Source organism: Notechis scutatus, chromosome 5 (genome assembly GCF_049901735.1).
Source record: "Notechis scutatus isolate UNSWTSFEM ecotype Mainland chromosome 5, rNotScu1.2, whole genome shotgun sequence".
Classification (NCBI taxonomy): Eukaryota; Metazoa; Chordata; class Lepidosauria; order Squamata; family Elapidae; genus Notechis; species Notechis scutatus.
In genome coordinates, this window is record NC_142013.1 from 104,601,417 (window position 1) to 104,627,055 (window position 25,639).

The window sequence follows — 25,639 nt, forward strand, 5'->3', positions numbered from 1 at the left end:
AACCATAATCCTAGCCATATGGTATTATTGTATCTATTTTAGTGATGTTAAAGACTACTGTTGACTCTAGTAACTAAAGCTAAATTACTACGGTATATCTGATGCTACTGAAAAGATAAACTAACACAGCCACACTTAAGTAAAACACAAGCCTATTGCACACAAAAGTTTCTTTGGGCTAATAAGTAAAGACACAGATTTATAAAGAAGTTTGAACTCCTAAAAGCAAATCAAAGGTTACTATGAGGCTTGACTGAAAGTCAAGAGCTATTTTTCCAATAGCAACTTGAGGTAATAACCTGTTGGAATTGAAAGGATGTGAAATCTGTCCTTATTCTTTTATTTTGGTACATTATTGGTCAGTTGAATGTTTCTGCAAGACACTATGTCACTGGTGGGGAAATGGCCAAATTGTATGATACAGCCAATAAATCACAACAGAATTGGCTCAGTAATACTTGTGTAGAAATAGAATAAAATGAGACTTGTTCTACTGAAAGAGTTTCTGTGATTCCATGTACCACTGATAGATTCATCCTTGTCCAATCCTGCCTCAGATTAAACTACAAGGGGCATCCAATGGGAGTCTTTGCAGTGATATGATCTATACGCAGAGAGAGAGAGGGAGAGAGACAGACAGACAGACAGACAGACAGACAGACAGAGATAATCTTAGCCAAGAAGCTAAGGAGATCTATATAGTGATATAATTATGATTGATTAAGTTTTGATTAAGATATTTGTGGGAGGAGTGTGAACAGTGCCAAGTCAATTCCTGTTCCCAAGCTATCCTTCCTGAATTTTTCTACCACCCTGACTCAGAGTACCAAGTGGTCTCTGGAACATATTCTGTTCTCCAGCCACAAAACAAACCTCTTGCTCCAGTGTGATAGAGATCCCTATTCCATTGTTCTTACAATCTGAAAGATTCAACAGTTTTAGACATGAAATGGCAGCCATTTTGATTTGCCTGGACTGCAACAGAAAGATAGCATGCCAAATCTTGCCACTTTAGAATGAAGTTGGCCAGTCATATCTTCAAGTAAAAATCTGAAAGATAACAACTTACCCAAACTGCAGAGGAGTTTAACCAAGCTGATTTCAGAGCAAAGAGTTTGCATGTAGACTAGTATTAAAATCTATCTGTGTCAATGCTGCTAAACATTCCTATAGATAAATTTCCAGCTTCTGCTTAATTTATAGAAAATGATTAAGAATCTGAGAGTGGAAAGGAACATTTTCAGAATGTGCAAATACTTCTAATAGGTAGGAAAGTGAAGAAAGGTTAGAATTCACATTTGTGTGATCTGCTCCTGTAAATATATGATACACAAAGAGCTTTCTTCTCTAATCCAAAGCGACAGAACTTCATTTAAACTTTCATTGGAAATTAATTGTGTAAATCAATGGTGAGCTTACTTTATTAGTATCAACAAACATTTGGACCATCCAACCGATTACAGAATTAATCAGATTGTCCTTATCTATTAATTTATGCTGTCAGCTCTGCATTTTAGGCCTGAAGAAAATTCCACATAGAACTACTATCTCTCATTGCATGTAATTTCCCCTCTTTCATTTTTTTCTCAGGCCAGCTTTGAACCAAATACATTTTTTTTAAAAAAAAAATGCCATCTTCTGTACAGCCCATATTGAACTTAAACAGCTTTAAGTGTTGCTTATCTCTCTTCATAAGTAGAAAACATTTGTTGGAGAATTTGGCTTGCTTCCAAGGCTGGAATTGTGGCCCATTATCAGTTTCTCTAAGTTTAAGTCTCTGGCCATCAAGAAGATCCTTGGATGACCTTCTCCCTGAAGATCTGAAGGTAAGACAAGCTAAGTTATCCTATAAACTACCCCTATTTTATCTTACAGTGGATTGCTGCTATGGTGATACATCATTCAAAGAGGAAAGAGTATACGTTTTCCATTAAGGCTGTATCTTTCTTTAACAAAGATACAGGCAGACATCTCACTTGATGCTGCTTACCAAAACAATGTGGTTTCTGGTGTATGAGTGAAATAGTCTGTCAACCCTGAAGCTGACCTGACTGAAGCCATCTTGGAGCTTCAGTGCTGGAGCTGAGGGATGGGGAGGGACGATTAGAGATAGCTGGGGTTATATAGTCAAAATAAAATTATTTCTCTTGGGAACCAAGGATGTTTTCACACCTGGCTGGAGGAAGAAGGAGTTCTATCACTAGACCAGCAGATGCTGTATTGATTGGGCCATGTGACTGATTGTTGAGGGGTTGGGGAAAAACTTTTACTTTCAATTAGGTGAAAACTAAGGGAGAGTTGGTTTTCACCAGATACGTACCAGTATGATATTTCCAATAAAGCTATTCTTTGAAGAATCCACCTGCCTCTGAATTTTTGCTTGCGATTGATCTATTACTTAGAATCCTGATACAGTAGAACCTCTAGTCATGAACACTTCTGTTCACGACCAAATCGGGACCATTTTTTTTTTACTTCTGGTCTCAAAAGGATGCTCGGGTGGTGACCAAACACAGCCATGGTGATTTGTCCTTCCGTGCCATTTTTTTAACGCACATGTGCTTCTGATGATGACCAAATCGGGTGATGACTGAATTCCTGGAATTGATTACAATTATCACCTAAGGTTCTACTGTACAGTCTTTTTGTTTTGCACTGCTTCTAATTCTCTCCATGGCAATAGCTTGATTTTTCTGGACAAAACCTTAGAAGCACTGCAAAGCACCTTTTCAGGCATGTACCAAAGCCACTTTGTCTGGAAGAGGTACATCTTGGCCCCATGAAGACTTTCCATGAAGCCTGTAAGTTTACCTCACATTTTCTCGCTACATAATTTGTCTGTCCTAAAACCAATGGCAAGATGAAGAACTTCAATTTATGGAATCCAGTGGACAACATAAAGAACTATTTGTGTGAAAATTCAATAAACTATTCAAAAACTCATTCATTGCTGGAGTCTCTCTCTCTCTCTCTCTCTTTCTCTCTCACACACACGTATTGTTGGTTTTGGAGGTTATTCTGTACCTCAATGACTGTGATCTATCAGATGGATATCTAATACATGTTTTTAAACAAATAGTCCATTTACATTTATTCTTAGGCCTCCAAATATCCCAATCATTTTCTGTAACCTTTGTCAGAATACCTTACGCCACCAGACTTCGAAATTCTAAAACTAGAAAACCACTGGTCACCTTGCGTCTTCGGTCCGACTTAAGCATAATTATATAAAATCTATGCATTGCAATGTCTACCTGTCAATGAATACTTCAACCTATATAACAACACAGAGCACACAACAGATACAAACTCAAAGTAAACCGCACCAAACTTGATTGCAAATACGACTTCAGCAATAGAGTGGTCAATGTCTGAGAATAAATATACCCTGACTCTGTAAACTCTTCCCCCAAACCCCAAAAATTTAACCTTAAAATGTCTACTATTTGACCTCCACCTTCTTTCCTAAGAGGTGGTTGGGTAGGGGCGTGCATGACGCACCAACGTGCCTACCGTCCCTGTCCTATTGTTTCTCTTATTCTTTTATTTTTTTTCTTATATGTACCCATTTCGCGCCATATTCACAACTATGTATACATATGTACTTATTATCTAATGTAAAAACAATTGACAAATCAAATAAATTAAAAAAAAATAAAATAAAATAAAATAAAATAAAATAAAATAAATAAATATCCCAATCATTTTCTGTAACTTTTTGTCTGGTTTCTGCTATTCATTCAAGCATGCCATCCATCAAAATATTTTTTTCTGGATTGCATTCTTTAAAAATATTGCAATTTTTTTCTCCCAAACTCATCTCTGGTTCTTTCATTATCATCATTCATTATTAATAGCCATTGGTGGCACAGTGGTTAGAGTGCAGTATTGCAGGCTACTTCTGCTGACTGCTGGCTGTCTGCAATTTGGCAGTTTGAATCTCGCCAGGCTCAGGGTTGACTCAGCCTTCTATCCTTCCAAGGTGGGTAAAATGAGGACCCAGATGGTTGAAGGCAATGTGCTGACTCTGTAAACTGCTTAAAGAGGCCTGTAATAGCACTGTGAAACATAATCTCTCATTGGTTCATAACATGCAGATATCACACACACATGCATACACAAAAACATACAGAGAGAGAGAGAGAAACTATACCCTTGCTAATCTTATACTATAAGAAATATGATGACCCTTGAGCAATACAGTTCCAGTTCCTAGGTAAATAAAGGTTGTCCTCAGCTTATGACTGGTTGCTTAACAACCATTCGAAGATACGACAGACCTCCCCAGAGTTACTTAATGGCCCATTTTCAGAGTTACACCGTGTACACACACACACACACACACACACACACACACCACAGTCACAGGATCATGAAGCAGTCATAACTTTGAATTTGATCACATGATGCTTCACATTACAACCCTCAATGACTTCTGACTCTAATTCTGGTCTCAATTACTGAGGATTACCTGCATGGGCCAATGCTAAATTGTAGGTTTTTGAAGAAATCACAGTTTGCCCATTTCCAAACCATAAAAGTTGGATGCACTGAGATCTCTTCACCTCTACAATCTGCCTGTTGTTACACAAAAGTCTCCCGCCCCATTCAGGAGACCACTCAATCCATTAGATGACCCTTGCTAATCCTCCTTTTAGACAAAGGCACAAGAGAAGGTCCCGTGCTTTTTTTCTTCTGCTTTTTTTCCCCTTTTACAGCTGGAAGAGCCCAAAGCTGTTTAAACAAAAAAAACAAAAACAAAAACCCACCAGCCTCTGAATCATTGCTGGTCCTCTCCTTAACAGAATACCCATGTGTGGATATATCGGCAGACTTTCAGTTTGATAAACTGTTGGCATGTAAATATTTCCTTGAAGAAATTCCAGTCCAGCTGCTTCTGTTTACAACTCTATCAATGGTTAACACCACCGAATGTATTCTGCCAGGATCTCTGTTATAATTACAGCAGATGTAACTGTAGATTAATTATTTTTAAAAGAGGGAAGCTAAATAATAAATATTTTCTGGGGTTTGGAAGAATGCCAGACCCTGCATTCACTGTGGAATCCAACAAAGTAGGTTCCTTTGCCTTCCTGAATTCACGCTTAGGTTTTATTTTACTTTCGGAAAAAAAGAGAAATTGGCCGGATGCGACGTTCAGTGGAAACCAAGGGGCTTAGCCGTAACTTTTATTTACATGGTTCCAAATCTCCTATGTTTTGAACTCTTAGGTCCCAATCTTAGGCAAACAAATACAGATTTACCCTCCTCTCTCCCAATCAGTTTTCGTGGCTGCATCTCACATGCTCTAAATCCCTCTAAATATACTTATTTAAAGTATAAATAAGTAAGGGGGATGTGTGTTTGTTTCCCCCCCTTTCTTTCTTAAGAGAATTCTTGGGAGGAAAAGGACAAGGATGAATGCCATCTAAATTTTCTCCTGTATAGGTAATCCTCAACTTACATCCACAACTGAGCCCAAAATTTCTAATGTTGCTAATGGAAATGTTTGTTAAGTAAGTTTTGTCCCATTTTACGACTCTTCTTGCCATAGTTGTTTAGTAAATGAATGCAGTTGTTAGGTTAGCAACGTGTTCAGAATGACTGCAGAAGAAAGGGGAGGTGGGGAATGTACACCATTTTATCGATTTACTGGTGGAATTGCACTTATAAATGGAGTGATATGATTGGATACACATCTGACATGATAGCAGCGTTCCAGTATCTCTGGGGCTGCCACAAAGAAGAGGGAGTCAAGCTATTCTCCAAAGCACCTGAAGGCAAGACAAGAAACCATGAATGGAAACTAATCAAGAAGAGAAGCAACCTAGAACTAAGGAGAAATTTCCTGACAGTGAGAGTAATTGAAAGAGCACCTTCGGGGTTTACTCATGAAAATAATCCCGAGGCTTCTTGGGACCACCAACATGCCCTCCATAGGCTAGCCCGTCTTCTAGAATCCTGAAGAATAGCACAGTAATAGCACTCCCTTCTTCAGTGTATTATTGATTACATCTAATGTTCATAAAGTCACTTGAAAATATTTAACTGTATGATTCATTCACTTTACACATAATCATCAGCCTGTGAATTTTATGACTAAGTATGGCACTATGAATAATACATTCACCAGAGCCTGATATATTTATCTTTCACAAGTGCATTAACAGAAATGAACCATTGTCCAAGAACACATGGCAGGAGTTGAAACCTGTTTCAAAAATAGCACGAGATGCTTGTCAGAAATCTCCTTCTTTAGAAAATAGGGTGCAAATTTTGTCGCCAAGAGGTTTCATTCAGGGATTTGAAGATTAATGTAATGTTTGGGCTGAATTGTTGATTGCTTATTTTTTTTTACCTATATATTAGAATAGAATAGAATAGAATAGAATAGAATAGAATAGAATAGAATAGAATAGAATAGAATAGAATAGAATAGAATAGAATAGAATAACAGAGTTGGAAGGGACATTAAGATCTTCCTTGAGCGTTTGGCCCCAAGTTTTCCAAGGCTGGCCTCCATTTTCGCTTTCCTCCAAGCGGTATCCAAGATAGTGCACTTTTTAGATGATTGTCTTTAGGCCTACGCAAGATATGAGCAAAAGTTGCATTCAACGTTCCTTCACAGTTTTCAATAGGTGCTCTAAATCCAATCTTCTAATTCAGGGTTGTCAAACTCAGTTTCACTGAAGGCCACATCAGGGTTGCATTTGATCTCGGGGGACTGGGGGGGGGTGGCCGGAGTGGAGCCCTCTGCAGTCTCCTTCAGCTCTTTGCCAGCGAAAACGGAGAGGCCCCTTGGGCCCCATTTTTGGCTGGGATGGCCTCCTTAAGCCCTCTGCCAGCAAAAATGGACCCTTCCTGGCTGAAAAACAGAGTGTGGGAAGCACTGTAGGCCAGTCCTTCACTGTTTCCAGGCCAAACCCACGGGCCAGATCTAAACACCCCATGGACCGGATCTGACTTGTGGGCCTTGAGTTTGACACCCATGTTCTAGTTGGTCAGTTGACACAAAACTGCCCAGATTAGCCAAGACTCTCCTTATTGTTAGGAAATTATTGGTAGGATTAAGATTTGTGATCTAGCATCTCTCTCCTCTGCATCACTGGGGGAAAAAATAACTTTTTACAGACTGAAAATACATGTTTGGGGATGGAAGTGAGAACATTTAGACAATTTGGAGTGAAATTTCCAGATCTACACCAACCTTCAACCTGCATTCTCTTTTTACACATTAGTATTCCAATCTGATCTTTGGGTATAGAAGTTGGCTGACTTTAGGAAAATTGACATAGATGTGTTTGAAGGTTTGCAATGTCACCTTTGAATTTTTAAGTAACCTTGAGTCAATGCCCAATAAAGTAAAGAATAAATTTTACTTGATAACTTAAGCTCCAATTCTGGAAGAATAAAAAGGGGTGGTCAGCAAAACTATTCCTCTTTTGTCTTCCCCCTCGGTGAAGTACCTGTTACTGTCATTTTATATTGGTTGGACCCAAATTTGTGTTTGCTTTTGTTCCTTTGATTATGTTACACTGATTTAATTTTAGATTTTTCTTTTCACATGAATACATAATTTCCACATATTCCTAGTGCAACACTCTATCATACCGCTGAATTTCGGTTTATTGACTTGGTATATAAAAAGATCATAAAAAAGGTTCTAAAAGTACAACATTCGCAATGAAGAGTAAGTCTTTTTCTATTTTAATTCACATATAAGTTCTACTAAGCAAGATCACCTACTAGATTTTGTGGAATTTGAGACTGGATTGTGTGCTTTTACAGCAAGCAAATTCTAGATGTCAAGTGAGAGGAAAAAAAGATTCCTAATTAACTCATTCATTCTTCTTTATTGGCCAGCACATTAATCTTCCTTTAATTCTTTTTTCCTTCTCCTTTTTCTTCTTTCCAGCTTCTCTTCCTGTATTGTCCAAACTGCCTTGGAGAATCTGCCTTTTTGGTGACTTCAAGGAACCTATATCCTCATATGGGAACATTTTTGGTCACAAAAACACCTGCTCAATCAGACAGGTTTTTCACATGTAAATTTTTTGACACATAATTCATAGGATGTCCTCATATGAGCTTAAATGTGACCTGTTCAATAAGTTACAATTCGCTGGGTTCATGCATGGCCCTAATCTATTTTATGAACCTCAAAGTTTGAGTTCAAACCTTATGCTAAGTTAAAAGCCCAAAGTATTCCTTAGTACAGAAGATGCAAACTGCTGCATCTGCTGTACTATGAGAACCACCCCAATTTTTTTTTAAGGTAAAAGAAGGGAGTTTCAATAGATGATAGTTAGTTAGATATATAAGTAGATAAATAAGATAGATAGATAGATAGATAGATAGATAGATAGATAGATGATAGATAGATAGATAGATAGATAGATAGATAGATAGATAGATAGATGATAGATGATAGATATAGATACATACATAGGATATAGATATATAAGTAGATATATAAATATATGAGATAGAGATAGGACATATAGATATGGAGATAGAGAAAGAGATGATAGATAGATAGATAGATAGATAGATAGATAGATAGATAGATAGATAGATTTATATATGTGGACTCTGGGGGATGGTAGAGGACAGGAAGGCCTGGAGGAACATTGTCCATTGTCACAACTAACAACAACTATATATATATATATATATATATATATATATATATATATATATATATATATATATATGTGTGTGTGTGTGTGTGTGTGTGTGTGTGTGTGTGTGTGTGTGTGTGTGTGTGTGTGTGTATGATTGTATACACACACACACACACACACACACACACACACACACATAGTTAGAGACAGAGACAGAGACAGGGATGGATGGATGGATGGATGGATAGATAGATAGATAGATAGATAGATAGATAGATAGATAGATAGATAGATAGATAGATAGATGATAGATAGATAGATAGACAGATTATAGATAAATGATAGGCAGACATAGGTAGATAGATGATAGATAGACAGACAGACAGATGATGGATGGTTGGATGGATAGATATAGATGATATAAATATAGATATACTATAGGTATAAATATAGATGATATAGAAATATTGACAGAGATAGAGATTGATAGATATTTCCATATTTGGAAGCCTTAACTAAGCCCTTTATCTCTTATTATTATTTGAACCTGAGCACTCATGATGATATGTGACTTCTTCAGCAAGGCTTCCATGCAGCCGCTCTTCATGACACTTTTGCCATTTTCATCAAAGAATTGTCCTTGGAATGTGGAGAATTTCTTTTAGAAACCCATGGAACAAGCCCCGGGGAGGTGGGGGGACGACACTTCTTCCAACAGGTAGAGTCTACCATCAAGAATGGAAGCACGCCAACCGAAATTGATTTGTAGCACATACCTTATTAGAAGCAAACATCAAAAAAGCCGGAATCAATGTTGAAACAAAATTTGTCTTGTAAGCAATCCTGACTGAAATGTGTTGACACAGCATCACGTTTGGTTGCCCCGTTTTTGCATGCTTTTCAAAGCGCAGCCATCTCGATCTAGGAGAGATGAATAATTGACTGATCACTGCATAATTCAACATACTGTTGTAAAAATTCAAGGTCTGGCAAATTTGAAGCTTTCCTTCTTTATTGAGAGTGAGGTTAAAGTTTCAATCAACCTTGAAGAAACATTTAAATAGCACAAGGATGCATGATTTATTAAAGTACATATTATGCACCCTTATCTTCCCTCCTTCTTCATTAAGCTATCTTTTCTCGTGTTTTCCGAGGTTTTTTTTTTTTAATAAAACCCACCTGAAAAAAAGAAATAATTTAGCTATTCAACGGTCAACAACAACAAGAAAGCTTCACTGAATGGACACTGCATTGGAAACAAAAAGAATTCCAAGCGAGAGGCATGGCAGAACTCATCACCATAATTTCATCAGAGGCACCATCTGCCTAGAAATTACCCAGCACGCACCCCATTGAAATGAATTCAAGCTATGCAAAGCAGATACTTCCTATTCTTTCTAGTGAATCCACATTCTTTCCATTGGTTGGCTTAAAAAAAAAATCTATTAAAGACAGTGCTGCTGTCGGTTCGCACTGGTTCTAGCGAACCATCACAAACTATGATCAGTTGGCCCCACCCACCTGCCCCCACCCTACCTTGTGTTACATTTCCTTCTTGTGCAGCTCAACTGATTCACGTGGCAAAGTGGATTACCATGCCTCAGCTGTTCTACTCACTGGGGAAGGCTAGAAAGTGAGCTTGAGAGGTCCAAATTACTGTTTTTTGAACGATCCGCGTGTGCACGAAGCGTACACTCACAGAGCCGGTTGTTAAACCAGTTGCAGCCCTTTCCTAGTGGAAAGACTATTATGATTTTTTTTTTTTTTTTGCAATATTTTTATTGAGCATTTTCCAACAGTTTATAATACATATGCACTTTTTACAGCATTGCATCATCATCAACATTCATATACACATATTAGTTACAATATTACTTTTGTTTCTATTATCTAACCATGTGTACCAGGCGTCCCAGATCAAATAATACTCTGATTCACCTCTGTCTTTTAACTGTAAAGTAAGCCTGTCCATCTCCATGCAGTCTAAAAAAAATTTTATCACTGTCCCCCCAGATGGTATACTGTCCTGTTTCCAGTACTGTGCATATACAATTCTGGCAGCAGTTATTATATGTAAAATGATATATTTGTCTTTCTTGGTATATTCTCTTATTATTCCCAGTAAAAAAAGTTCAGGTCTAAATTCAATTTTTTGTTTGGTTATTTCCTCTAACCACTTTTTAATTCGAGTCCAATATCTCTTGGCTTCTGGGCATGTCCACCACATGTGGAAAAAGGTACCCTGATTACTTTTACATTTCCAACATTCTGGGCTTCTAGTTGGGAACATTTTTGCCAATCTAGTGTGTGGGGGGGGTACTACTTTACTTCTGAGTGGTGCAAGTTAGCTCCAGTATATATATAGTACAGGTAGACCTCAGCTTACAACCACCATTGAGCCCAAAATTTCTGTTGCTAAGTGAGATCGTTGTTCAGTGAGTTTTGTTCAGTTAGTTTTGCCCCATTTTACGATCTTTCTTGCTACATTTGTTAAACGAATCACTGCAGCCATTTAGTTACTAATATATGTAATTTTGAATTGGTTTTTCAGTATAAAGGAAAATTGAAAAAAAAAACTAGTGGAAAATTAAGAAGAGGAGGAAGGAAAACAAAAGAAATATACTGTAAAAGGCAAGAAAAAGGCACTGATTACCAACTCTCTTTAACACAGGAGAAGATGCCAACATTACAATCGCAATGTTTTGCTTTTACACAACAGTATGCACAAGCCATTTCTATAATAATAAGCCTATCTAGTTAACAAAAACAAAATCAAATTTTCACATTTCTTTTTTATTGCAAGCACAAAATCTGGAAGCAATTTCAGAATAGAAACTAGATTAGTGTGATGACCCCGGGTGTGGCAACAAAGCAACAAAAGCAGCAAAGTCACAAAAGTAGGTAAAGTCCCTTTCATTCCTCCAACTTGGCCCCCAATGTCCAGTTATCATCGGCTGGAGAAAAAACTCTCCCAAGAACAGTTTTTAAAAGGAAGAAATTCAGTCCAAACCCAAAGTACATCTAAATTATAAATAAAACCAATACAAACCATGCTGCAGCAATTAATGAGACAGAACAGGATAAGGAATTGCAGACTTCCAAAAGATAACGAAACACACACAGTCGGGAGGACGCCAGTACCCAGATAAGACGTGACAAACAAAGGTAATCTTTGCTTCCAGCAAGGTGTTGTGCGCAAACACCCTTTTATATCCTGTTTTCCCAGCTGCAGCTAATGAAGGGAATCAGGGCCTTTTTCTCCCCCATAACCCACATCGCTCCCTTATCAATTCCTCCCTGCATGCCCTAGGATGAAGAGGGTGTGGGCCTGGGTCTTCCTCTGAATGCCCAGCCACACTGTGCCTTTCCCCAGTTTCCTCCACAGCCACCGGAGCCACACTCCCACTCCCTGTCAGCTGTTCAACCTCCCCCTTGGAATCAGATTCCAACAGGGGCATGACAATTAGCTATATTCTCTTCTTGGATAAAAAAAATAAATCAATCTGATCATCAATTAAAGACTATTACGATTCACATCTGAGTGTCAGCTCTTGTACATTTAGAGTACAGGTAGGCCTCGACTTATGACCACCATTGAGCCCAAAATTTTGGTCACTAAGCGAGATCGTTGTTCAGTGAGTTTTGTTCAGTGAGTTTGGCCCCATTTGATGACCTTTCTTGCCACAGTTGTTAAGCAAATCACCGTTGTTAAGTTAAGAACATGGTTGTGTAGTAAATCTGGCTTCCCCATTGTTGGAAGGTTGCAAAAGGGGATCACGTGACCCCAGGACCCTGCAGCCATCATAAATATGAGTCAATTGCCAAGTGTCTGAATTTTTTTTATCACAGGACCATGGGAAAGCTCTAATGATCGTAAGCGTGAAAAACAGTCACTTTTTCCAGTGTCATTGTAACTTCAAATCCTCAGTCAATGAACTATTGTAAGTCAAGGACTACCCGTACTTAAAATAGCTTGATTCTTATAATGGTGATGATCCATAAAATGTTCATGAAAATATAGCCAAAGTTGTTCCATGTTCAAGTGGACAGAATCCAAGGAATTGTGTCTCTGGAAGATTTGATTTAGCCCATTTGAATCATCTCTTCCAAATATATTACTAGTTGATTCTGCGCAATAATTCCAGAAATCTAGAATTCAAGTTCCCATTTTCAATAACTGTGAGAATAGTCCATATCCTTTTTCCCAGGAAAACATTTAATGTATAATGTGTGTGTATGTGTTTGTATACGTACGTACGTGCGTGTGTGTATGTGTGTGTGTATGTACACACACACACACACACACACACACACACACACACATAATGTTAAGCTTGGGGTGAAAAAGGACTAAGGGGAAGAATGCACACCAAAATGTATTTGCTTTTATTTATGTCTTTCAATAAATGGCAGTGAATGAAGCTGTTTACCGTAATGTGTTACAACCCATTGGGTTGGCTCTTTCGCTTTTTCTCACTTTGAGTTTGTGGTTCATACCCCTTCCAACTGCAAGCAGGTTGCACTTCAAAGTTCCAACTTCTTTTTTTTTTAGTTTTGCTTTAAAATTTCACAATATTGGAAGGAGAAAAGCTAGCTCAGAATCTTCTGAATAGCATTCCAACATCAAACGCTTCTTGAGTTTCGTATGAAACAGCTTGCAAACAGAAGTGTCACCACTCAGGAAAACATGTTATCTGCAGTTTCTGCAAATTTGTGTTGGCTCTTACACACATACAAACACAGAGAGGAGCCACTAAGAAGGAGGTGTCTCTAACAGGGGTGGGAGTAAAAATAAGATCCTGCTTGAAACCCATCCAGCATACATTCAAAACTAACTTTCTTTGGGTATCTTCAGTGCAAACTAGCCAGTCATCTCCAGCCTTTCCAAATCTATAAATAAAGAAATTTCCTTTTATAGGAAACAAAAATAAAAGATTACATGTCTGCACTGCGTGGTATGCGTGATTCCACTAAGCAACCCCACAATTCTGAATCAATGGCGTAATATATGTTAACTATCTGAATATCTCATTATTTTATGAGCAACAGCAGGCAAAAATCGATGCATTTCAGCAATGCAGCGTTAAAAAGTTTTTTTTTTTTTTAAATGGATTCTTCCCTCCTTCCACTCTCTTCGGCTCACCCACCCGATTTTCTAAGCACCTTTAATTTATGACTGTTTACAACCTTTCAGACAAAACCTTCTTTATTATGTTAATTTAGGAGGTTTTCTCTTCCAAATCAAGAATAGTTTGTAATTGCTTTTGCATGCTCTTTCTATAAAGCAAAATCGATAAATTTACCACTGCTTGTATTTGCAAAATAAATAGCACACAGCTCTAAAGGAATAGTGGATCCCCGCTCTCCACCCTGCCCCCCCCATCCCCTGGCTTCTTCTTCCTTGATTTATAAAGCTGCTGGGAACAAACTGATCTAGTAACAAGTGAGAAATCCCCAGGGGGATGTTTGAGAACGCGGAATCCCTTCTGGAAAACAAAAAAAGGAGGGAATAGCTGAGCAGAGCAATCATTCTTAGCCTGGTTTCTCCATTTCTTTTGTTCATGACAATCCGGTGAACATGGAGGAATATATCAAAAAGAGTACCTATAACAGAATAACAGATTTGAAAGGCACCTTGGAGGTCTTCTAGTCCAACCTTCTAATTCTATACCATTTCAGACAAATGGTTGTCCAATCTCTTCTTAAAAATTTCCAGTGTTGGAGCATTCACAAATTCTGAGGGCAAGTTGTTGCAATTGTTCTGTCAGGAAATTTCTCCATAATTCTAGGTTGCGTCTCTCTTTGATTAGTTTCTATCCATTGCTTCTTGTCCTGTGTTCTGACCCAAACCTGGTTCCAAGAGAGCAAACACAAGACAAAGGCAGCAACACAACCTTTTAATGTTTCATCTATGAATCCTGTTTCTTCACAGATAAAAGGCTGCTTCCAACTAATTAGCTCTGCCAAGAAAGAGCCTTGCCAAGTTTTTGCAAGGCTGCCAAAAAAACAACAGATAAGAAATAGTTTACAACAACAAAAATCTTCAAATACCAATTGTAATGTCCACGAGGCTGGAGTTTCAAAATGTCTTTGCTTCCTACAAAGAACGTTCACTTCACAGCTGGCTTTTATCTTCTTGAAGGAGGGGCCATTACCTTGCAGCCTTACTCCCGAGTCACCCGTGCTATTGTAGCTGCTCTTTCCTACGAGCAATCCTGTGCGCACTTGGCACAGACTCCTCGGGAACCTCCTCATCGCTGCTGCCAGCCCCCACAATCTCTGAAGGCAGCAGTCCACTCCCTAATGGTCCTGGCCCCTCATCTGAGTCTTCACTCTTCTCATCCACCCACACCTGCTACCAGCTAACCATAACATCCTGCTTTCAGTTGCTATGGTTGACCCTCTCTTCTTTGTGGCAGCCCCTCAAATATTGGAACACTGCTATCATGTCACCCCCTATATAAAGAGATACAGGACAGAGGTGATGGCAGTTCCAGGCTTTAATGAAAGCTAATTATTTCATCGGCTAAGAAACAAACAAAAAACCCTACCCTGTTTTTTTTTTGTTTTTTTTTAAATGGAATGTTGGCTTGACAGGCCTCCCATTATCTTGAGGCGGTGGTCACAGCTGCTCATATGTCAAAATGTGTCAGGATTTAAATGGTAAAACAGGAGCGGGACAGCAATTGGCTTTTCAATCAATAAAGCAATCAATATATTTCACAGATATTTTCCCATATCTAAATTACTCTGCAGAGATGAGGTAGTCTGAGTGTTTATCAATCGATAAAACACACAAGGAAAGGACATCTGTGGCTGTTCTTTCCACTTCAAGGTGCTGTTTGCCTTTTATTTCCAACTCCCTCTTTTACTTCAGAGAAGATGGTGCCTCTTTGCACACAAATCAATTCCGGGTTGGATTATAAAACACTTTCAATTCCTCCTCTTCTCCTTTGCTTTGACTTTCAAGGGTACTGTTCAGACTTAGGAACCATTTCTTTCTGGTCCCAAATCTGAGCTCTGAGTAACATGTTTGAAAACAGAGAACATGGGAAGTTTATTTGAAACTTAAAGGTTTCAAATAATACTATTCCAGCTCTTCTAAAATGTGATCCGGAGTCCTCAGAACCATATTTTATTATTTTAGCCAAGGTTTCTCCTGATAAATCTTTGCTTGCTTGACAATTCATAATACTGATAAAAGAAAATATTCATCACTCAGAGTTGAATTGTGGGGTCCTTTATGCTCTCTGAACTTGGTGGAATAGAACAGAATAATAGAATGTAGAGAAGAGAAGAGAAGAGAAGAGAGAGGAGAGGAGAGGAGAGGAGAGGAGAGGAGAGGAGAGGAGAGGAGAGGGAGAGAGGAGAGAGAGAGAGGAGAGGAGAGGAGAGAGAGAGAGGAGAGAGAGAGGGAAGAGAGAGAGAAGAGAAGAGAAGAGAAGAGAGAGAAGAGAAGAGAAGAAGAGAAGAGAAGAGAAGAGAAGAGAAGAGAAGAGAATAATAGAATGGGGTAGGATGGGATGGGATGGGATGGGATAGTTCTTTATTGGCCAAGTATGATTGGACACATAAGAATAACAGAGTTGAAAGGGACCTTGGAGGTCTTCTAGTCCAACTCCCTGCTCAAGAATAAGCCCCCTTACCATTTCAGATAAATGGTCATCCCATCTTTTTTTGAAGCCTCCAGTGATGGAACACTCACAACTTCTGCATGGAGGAAAGCTATCCATTGGTTGGTTGTTCTCACTATTCAGACATTTATCCTCAATTCCATTGCTTCTCTCCTTGGTTAGATTCTATCCATTGTTTCTTGTCTTGCCCTTTGTTGCTTTGGAAAATAGTTTGACTCCCTCAACTTTGTAGGAGCCCCTCAAACACCCAAACTACGTAACACTACCCAAACTAATGTTACCTAGTTTGGATAATGAAACATCTAGGAGTAAACGACCAAGTTCACAGACCTCTAAGTACCCCACAATTCAGAATACCTCCAAAAGCATTATCCCCAATGAGTTATTGTTAAAGACATGTCATTGGGAAAAATTACACCAGCACAAAAAAACTGAAGAAAATGGCATAAATCAACTAACAGCTAACATTTACTCATGGGACAATAGACATTTTCTACACAAGGATTCTATTCTCCTACTGACACTCACTAGGCTCTGCCATAATTGACTTACCTCAAAATAAAGACAAAATTGATAAATATCAACTGCCCCTTCCAGTATGTTGATTGAAATCTTAGAAATAGACTAACACAAATAGAGTTGAATTGATCAATGACTAAACAAACACATCCACACAGTTTTTGTGGCACCAGTATGGTGTTCCACTGCTGTCATCTGGTAGTGTCTTCCTGCCATGTGGTCATAGCAATTGCACAAGAGCATGATGTATAAACTCAAAATATTGGCATTGGAATGACAGGTAGTTCTCAATGGACGGCCATAATTGAGTCCAAAATTTCACAAGAAAGTTGTGGAATGAGTTTATCCCCATTTTATGATCTTTCTTGCCACAACTGTTAAGTGGATCACTGCAGTTGTTACATTAATAACACTGATGTTAAGTGAATCTGCCTTCCTCCTCGACTTTGGTTGTCAGAAGGTCACAAAGGATGATCACACGACACTGGTACCATCATATATACATACCAGTTGCCAAGCACCCAAATTTTTGATAACATGACAGGGGTGGGATTCAAAAATCCCAACAGCCGGTTTGCTGCCCTGTTGCTGGGTGGGTGTGGCCATGGTGGGCGTGGCCTACCGGAACTTTCTGGAGGGCAATTTTTTACATTCCCAAGGGTCTCGAGGCTTCCCACAGGCCTCTGGGAGGGCGAAAACGGCCTCCCCCTGGGCTCTGGAGGCCCTTTGGAAGCCCGTTTCCAGATTTCCAGAAGGCCCAATTTCCCCTCCCAGAGCCTCCGCATGGACCCTGCACTTACCTCCATCAAAAATGGGCTGTGTGGAGACTCCTGGGAGGGGCAGGGTGGGGTGGGCGGGGCCAGCTGGTCGGTTGAAATACCGGTTTGGTGAACCAGATGAAAAACTTAACATCCAGTTTGTGCAAACCAGTCCGAACCAGTAGAATCCCAACCCTGTAACATGATCTTGGGGATCCTATAACACACGAATGTCAAATCCGCAGTGTCACGTTGCCATCACATTGCAGAGCTGGGGTGGGCATGGCTTGGACATCAAGCATCACCACCAGTTTGGCACCCTTGCTATAACAGTCATAAATGTGAAAAACAGTCATAAGTCACTTTTTTTAGTGGCATTGTAACTTCAAATGGTCACTAAACAAATATTTGTAAGTTGAAAAATAGCCATACTAAGGCAAACCAACATGAATTCTTTGATTCATCAAGGCCATCTGCAACAGACATTCCCCAACAGGGGAATGTCTGGAAGGAGGCAAAATCATTGAGTCACCCTCAAAGACAATGATTGACCCTATCCTTGTGTTCAAACATAATGTGTCTCAAGCAGTGTTCAAGTAATGTTCAAGTAGAATGTGTCTCAAGCAGACAGAAACATGTGTTTGACCTCAGGTGGCAAAATTGCTCAACACTGCTATGAGCAGTGTTTACCCAGATCTTAAGGAGTCCGTGATGTTCCCAGGCTAATCTCAGATAGCTTTTACTCTGGAGATACTGCTGATTGTATGTCTAAAAGCCAGTGGTTACATTATAGAATTATGGAGTACTATCGATTTATTGATTTATCTTTCTTTTTTTTTTTTAATGGTGTACTCTTCCTCTTTTTTTTTTTAAAAAAAATCCATATTAAATATGATAAATGCTGCATGGCAGGAGCGATCGCCAGAGGTTTAAAGATACAGTAAAGAGATTATACCTGGAAATCTGGGTGCAGGGGAGAATTTAATCCACTGCACCAAGCTGAATTTGCAGCAATTGGCTTAGAGTGCCATAGTCATTGGGAAATTGAAAACACAATTAGCTCTATTGGAAATTTGGGATCCAGTTTCCAAAAATGAAAAGACATCTGACTAATGTTGTCATAGGGCCAGGTTGAAATACAATATACACTTTCTATTGATCGTATAAAAAGGGCCAATAATCAATAGTTTTATCAGTCTAATACAATTTCTATTTTTATTGATGCAGACTCTAAAAAGAAGTTTTTTTCCCCTGGTTTACTGAATATATTTTGCTATTCAACATAGGCTGAGTATAAGGGGAACATTTGAGAAAATTACAATTCATCCACACTACAACTTAGATTCCAGGTTAGGCTTTAAATATCAAACACAGCAACAAGAAATACAATTATAATAAACATTTAATCCACAATGGGAAAGCTAGAAAAAGATGCTAATTCCAAGGAGGTGGGGAAGAATGGATTAGACAAGTAAATTGCTACCTTTGCTAAGACACTCAGTCATAAACCATTTGGAAGGACAAGAAGGGGTGAGTGGGTGGGAGAAGGTGGTCAGGGATGAATAGAATCTCTGGGAACGAAGGACAATATTAAGATAAATTCCATAACAATAACTGTTTAGAAAGAAATTGTGTTCATGAAAGATTGTATCTTCCTTCTTGCTCAACCACCATCGAGATTAGCTCCAAATCCACTTAACTATCACACTAACTTCATTAATGATCATTGCTCCACTTGCAGTCAAATACCCTATTTGTATGTATGCCTAAGCAGGGGGCTGGAGTAGAAGCCCTCCAAGGTTCCTTCCAACCCTATTATTATGTTTTGTACCAATAGAAGGGAATATTTGTAGCTCAGAGTTGAACTATGGGGTCCTTTGTACTCTCTCTAAGCTTGATTGTTTTCTTGCAAGCATTTCATCACTCCATTAAGCAAACATCATTCATGTACAGGGCATTCAAATGACTACTGTATAAAGCCACATTCTTTTGCATTGGTGATATTCCAATAGAAGAGGTTATGTGTAGTTTAGGGTTGAACTGTAGAGTTTGGTTGTTTTCTTGCAGACATTTCATTACCCATCTAGATATCATCAGGAGTATCACTCAGAGCTCAGAGAGCACAAAGGACATCACCAAGCATCTGTATTCTCTAATATGCATCACTATAAAAAGGAATTATATCTCCTCCCTTTTTGAGTTTGTCTTTTACCTTCTTCTCTGGTCTACCTTTAAAAATGATCTTATTGACAATGGAAGAACTGCAGTACTTCAGATCTTGTTTGAATGAGCATCACTCCAAGACCACATCTTCTGCTTCCCCATTTTCCATAAGCAGGGTCTGTTTTTCCCCTCTTTACAATTCAGAAGAATCCTTCCATCTTCTCTTTTTACCATTCACTGTTTTGCACAGCACTGCCTCTCCCGATGTCTGTTGTCATTTTCTGTTTGCTAATTTTGTACATAATTAAAGTGATGTTATAAAAATGCTATATGTTTCCAAGTCTCCTTTGATATGGAAACCAATGGTCTTTAAAAAGGAAACAAAAAAAAAAAAAAAGGCTAGTTCTGAAACTTCCTGCTAGTGAAATGGAGGAGGTCGAAGAATGGACCGAGAATAGCGCAACAAATTAGAGCTATATGGACATGCAAAGTAATTATAGAACATAATTTGCAGAACATTTAAATAAAGCCAAAGCTGTTAAAGAAGCCATTTGAGTTAGCTGTGAGCAGAAAGTGGAAACAATAAGAATACAAACAGTGTCAAGAGCACTTGATGTCTCATTCCTTAAAATGGCTACATCAAAACTGAAATCTGCAGTATTTAAGCATCTTTGGAAAGTTGGAGAACTCTGGGCTGTGAACTCTGTATGGTTCGATTCTTACTTAATTCTGTCAACAGATGGAAGGGAATACAGGTCAATCTTCTATTTTTAGTAAAACATTGCAGATAACAAGGAATGATAGAAGATAATGTTGATGGCTGACATTTTCATGGCCCATGATAGACTGAGAGAGAAAGGGAGAACTATGCAATTAGGACTATAAAGATAAGATGTAGGTCTATATCTTCAAGCCAATGGCTGTGAGAAACAAGCCTTCCGAGATCAGGCTTGTGATGCTGGGCAAAACTGACTTGGTTCTGAAGAGTTGGAAACTTTTTTTTTTTTTTTAAAGAAGAGATGTTTGTCTCCAGTCTCTACACAAGAATCCCATTTCTGCAGAGGGTAAATGCATGTTGATATTATCTCCTCAAACTTGTCTAGGGATATTCTCAGTCATCCAGGTCATGGTTGTCCCAAAGCTGCTTTTTCAAGAGGCAACTGGAAGAGGCAACCAGTCAGAGCTGAAGAAGCTTCTTGGATGAGAAGTGAAATGTCTTCAAAGAAGAAGAACAAGGAAGTCCAGCTGCCTCTTGAAAAAGCACCTCAAACTTGCATAACCAGTTGCTGAGTTAAAGGGCATTAGATGTGTGGTGTGAGCATAGGAGAGATGGAGAACCATACACAATGCTAAAAAGAAAGAAAAAAATCAAACATGTTTATGATTCTTTCCATCAGCAGATCAAACACGTCCCCAAAATAAGAGAAAATGTTATCATTATTTAAAGGTGAAAAATTAGACATTGCATTATCTGTCCTCCTCTCTCCTCTCCCTTCCCTCCTCCTTCTCCTTCTCCTCCTCATGCCACTCCTCCTCCTCCTCCACCTTTATTATGTGTTCCAAACAATCACAGTTTGGACAGATCCACAGACAGATCCACAGCTCACTGGGAGAGGTTGAATGATAGGGGTCTTCAATGACATAAATTAAGTCAGAAAGTAATAAGAAAATAGCACAGTTTATTGACCAGGCCATGCTTAACTGATCTTTAGCAGGGAAGGAGATTTCATCAATTGATTCTGATATTCTACAAAGCATTCAAGGACCAGATTAAATAATTATTTCACTTGGGTTCCTCTGGAAACATAGGAAAATGGCAGGATGAAATTAAAGGTAAAGGTTCCCCTCGCACATACATGATAGTCGTTTCCAGCTCTAGGGGGCAGTGCTCATCTCCGTTACAAACCCGAAGAGCCAACACTGTCCGAAGACGTCTCCATGGTCATGTGGCCGGCATGACTAAATGGCAAAAGTGCACGGAACTGTGTTACCTTCCCATCAAAGTGGTCCCTATTTTTCTACTTGCATTCTTTACATGCTTTTGAACTGCTAGGGTGGCAGAAGCTGGGACTGGTACCAGGAGCTCACTCCGTTATGTGGCACTAAGGATTTGAACTGTCGAATTGCTAACCGTTCTGTTCGACAAGCTCAGCGTCTTAGCCACTGAGCCACCGTGTCCCTTTTGTGAATGAAATTAGATGATCCTAATAGAGTGGGAAACATGAGAAAGAAGGCTAGAGAAACTATGGGTATTCCAGGCAGAGATCTACATCTTGCAAACCTTTCCCCACTAAGTTCATTGAGATGGGGAGATAGAAGAGATAAGTATAAAGGTAGACCAGTATTAACTGTAGACGAATGGAATCTATTATTACACATTATACTGGTGATGATACATCACAAACACAACAAGTTTTAAATTGTTGCCTGCCCATAACCCCTCTGTGAGGAGATTGGCCATTAAGAATTTAGATAGATAGATAGATAGATAGATAGATAGATAGATAGATAGATAGATAGATAGATAGACAGATAGATGTACTTTTTGACTTATGACCACAACTGAGCCCCAAATTTCAGTTGCTAATTGAGACATTTGTTAAGTGAATTTTGCCCCATTTTATGACTTTTCTTGCCACAGTTGCTAAGTGAATCCCTAGTTGTTAAGTTAGTAACACTGTTGTTAAATGAATCTGGCTTCTCCGTTGACCTTACTTGTCAGAAGGTCACAAAAAGTGATCACAAAAAGGGATCATGCCCCCAAGATACTACAACTGTCATAAATATGAGTCAGTTGCCAAGAGTTTGAATTTTGTTCAAGTGGCCATGGGGATGCTACAATGGTGGTAAGTGTGAAAAACAATCATGTCACATTTTTCAGTGGTGTTGTAACTTTGAACAGTCACTAAATGAAGTGTTGTAATTGAGGACGATATATATATATAGTGTGTGTGTGTGTTGCATGTTGTGTGTGTACACAAACAAATGTTTGTGGTTGATGCTGTTCTGTGGTAAATCCAATCAAAATGGCTTGGTGAGTTGCATTGTCCATGTATTTTTTAAAATGTCTGTAAGCTTCCTGGAGTCATACTCATGGTAAGATGGGCAATAAATATAAATAAATAAATAAATAAATAAATAAATATGCTGCAACAGAAAAAAAAAACTTAAGCATTCATTTGTGACCAAATCCTTGCCAATATTTCAACTCCAGGGTACAGAAACCTAGTTTTGCTGATAACGTTTATATTCATTCCTTTGCTTCCTTGGTCTTTGAAAACTCCACCCCTTCCTCCAATGCCCAGGTACCCCTCCAAAGTGTAAAAAGAAAATGTGAAAGCCATTCAAAATATATGTAAAGAGGGAGGGACACTAGAATAAAGAGGGGGGAAAAAGAAGACCAGAGAAGGTGGCCCCAAACAAATGGAAACTCAATTTCACGGAACATTATCTCTCTCAATTCTTTTCCTCTCAGTTTTCATTTTCATTAAAATCACAGGCAACCATAAATTAATAATTACTTCGGGTTGACTAAATGCAGGCCACAGCTTAGCTCTCTGTTTCTTCAGCTGCCCCTTCTTGTTCATGCTGGAAAAAATGTTAATCCACGTAATGGGGTTTGGTCCTTGTCATATAATTCTGGCGCGCAGTTTCACTGATCTATAATGGTCTGTTCTTATTAGCTAGTATTAACTTTATCTTTTGTTCAATCGAGCTTCACCGTTTCCCCAGACGGACGATAACTCTGCTAAAATATCCATTTAAAAATGTGTTATTCTTGATGTGCAGTGTTTTCTCATTGCTGAACAAGATTCTCTAACTGTATGCCGTATCGTCCCTTTCGTTTTATGTTTCAGGCTATCAAGCAGATGTTTACAAGTGTCTGCAGGCTTCCATGTGTCTTCTTCACCTTATATCATTTCATGGAGAAAGAAAAAATGGATGCATGTGGATTCTGGCCTTGATAGGTTGCCGCAAACATTCCCTTTTCTCCTCAGATGTATCTCAAGAAAATTTTGAGTAGTTCGGAGAACCAGAAAATACCCCTTCTGACTGGTCCTGCCCACATCTATTCTCTGCCTCCCATTGAGTCCCAGATGATTGTCTGGGTCTTCTTTTGTTGCCCTGCACAGGAGGACAGAGCTGGAAAGCAGGTTAGTGGGGTGGGGTAGGAATGGAGATTTTACAGTATCCTTCCCCTGGAGTCGGGTGGGATTGGAGAATTTACAGTATCTTTCCCCTGCCCTACCCACCAAGCTATGCCCACCAAGCCATGCAACGCTCACCAAGCCACACCCAAAGAACCGGCAGTAAGCATTTTTGAATCCCACCACTGATTGTCACATAATGGGTTCTAAGTACCAGGTAATATTTAACTAGCCAAGGGCCATTGCTTCATTGAAGAATTTCAATTGTGAGAATTTCAGCCATTGGACTGAGTTCTGATGAAAACCTAGCCTGTTTTTCTAAAAGACTTTTATCAGGGCCTGTGGGGGGTGGGGGGAGTTGATAACTGTATATTTTACTGTAGGAGATGAAAACCTGGAGGTAGCTATCATCATTCATGATATGGGGCCATATTCATCTTCTCCCATTGCAACTTCTGTCTTTAACAGCTGCCTGCTCCAAGGACCATCACTCCTCCTGCTTAGATTTCCTAACATAATTTGAACTCTCACTTTGGAAGAGTGGCTGAGTCCCCAGCCTGTTCTGAAACTTAATCTTCTCTGATTGCACGCTGTAAACTAAAGAGGTTTGGCCTTATAACTTTGCTTTATGTTTATACATCAGCTGCTCGGAAAGCCATTTATTGCTCCAAATCTATCAGCTTGAAGGTCAGGCTTTTATAGACCTTTGATGGCATGACTTTCTTCCAATGTTGCAAGATGTAGGAAGCGATAGGGAAGGCCACGTTTCCTTGGGGAGGCCCGTAACAAATGACAGGGAGCGCCGTATGACATTTTTTGTCTCTTGCAATGTAACAATCTAATCTCCACCGTAACCATGATGTGCCCGATTACTTTCTCATCTGATGCAATGCTTAGTTTTTCATTTAACGTCCCCCATAAGAACATGCACACATTACAGAGATTTAAATCCTGTGTCACCTGGGTAGACACCTGCAGTCTGTTTTTTGTATGTTTCTGTATTTATCCCATTTTTTTTTTCAAGAGGCAACTGGACTTTCTTGTTTGTCTTTGAAGACATTTTGCTTCTCATCCAAGAAGCTTCTTTGGCTCTGATTGGATGGTGGAGAATGGAATGATTTGCATTCCTTGCAAAGAAGCCTCCAAGTTGCCTCAGTGACTCTCAGAATGAGTGCTAATGACCAGCTGTCTGCAAGCAGGATAAATTCTTCCATTCCCCATCATCCAGTCAGATCTAAAGAAGCTTCTTGGGTGAGAAGCGAAACATCTTCAAAGAAAAAAGTTGCCTTTTGAAAAAAAAGCATATTTGGCAGAACCATGATCTAGATGACTGAGAATCTCCATAAACTTTCTGTATTTATTATATTTCATTGGCAAAAATAGAACCTCTGTCTGTTATTATTTTTCGCCCTTTATTTAAAAAGTATTGTAAGGACAAGATATTTCAGTGTTTTACAGGAATCCCTGTAGACTTTATTAAGCTAATTGTTGCTGATCAATTTGCTTTGTTTCAAGGCCATTGACCCAGCACTTTCTGAAGACATTCCCACCAAAGTGGTAGCTATTTATCCACTCGCATTTGCTTGGTTGGCAGGAGCTGATGTGAGAATGGGAGCTCACTCCATCACATGGCATTCGGGTCTCTGATTGGCCTGCCAGCTTTCCAGTTGACAAACCCAGCAACTTGCCGTGTTTTGAAGAGAAATAAAAGTACAGAAACATGGCTACACACCACTCCCAAGGTAAATAGCAATAGCACTTATGATGCTTTACTGCCCTTTCTGAATGGTTTA